This window comes from Monodelphis domestica, chromosome 4 (genome assembly GCF_027887165.1).
Source record: "Monodelphis domestica isolate mMonDom1 chromosome 4, mMonDom1.pri, whole genome shotgun sequence".
NCBI lineage: Eukaryota > Metazoa > Chordata > Mammalia > Didelphimorphia > Didelphidae > Monodelphis > Monodelphis domestica.
In genome coordinates, this window is record NC_077230.1 from 138,357,162 (window position 1) to 138,358,027 (window position 866).

Sequence of the window (866 nt, forward strand, 5' to 3'; positions counted from 1 at the left end):
ATTTAGAATATTATTCCTTGGTTACAAAAATCATTTTCTATTCCTCCCTCCCCTTCCCCAGCCCCACCCATACCCAATCCGCAATTCCACTGGGTATTGCATGTGTCCTTGATCAGAATTTATTTCCATGTTGTTGATGTTTGCACTAGGATGTTTATTTAGAGTCTACATCTCCAATCAAAACCCCCTCGACCCATATGATTAAGCAATTATTTTTCTTTGGTGTTTTTACTTCCAGTTTTTCCTCTGAATGTGGGTAGTGTTTTTTCTCCTATATCCCTCCAGGTGGTTCAGGATCAATGCATTACCAGTAATGGAGAAGTTTATTATATTTGATTGTACCACAGTGTATCAGTCTCTGTGTACAATATTCTCTGGTTCTTCTCCTATTGCTATGTATCACTTCCTGGAGGTTGTTCCAGTCTCCATGGAATTCCTCCACTTTATTGTTCCTTTGAGCACAATAGTATTCCATCACCAACATATACCATAATTTGTTCAGCCATTCCCCAATTGAAGGGCATCCCCTCATTTTCCAATTTTTTGCCACCACAAAGAGTGCAGCTATGAATATTCTTGTACAAGTTTTTTTCCTTATTATCTCTTTGGGGTACAAACCCAGCAGTGGTATGGCTGGATCAAAGGGCAGACATTCTTTTATCGCCCTTTGGGCATAGTTCCAAATTGCCCTCCAGAATGGTTGGATCAATTCCCACCTCCAACAGAAATGAATTAATGTCCCAACTTTGCCACATCCATCCAGCATTCATTACTTTCCTTCACTGTCATGTTAGCCAATCTGCTAGGTGTGTGAGGTGACACCTCAGAGTTGTTTTAATTTGCATCTCTCAGATTATCAGAGTTTT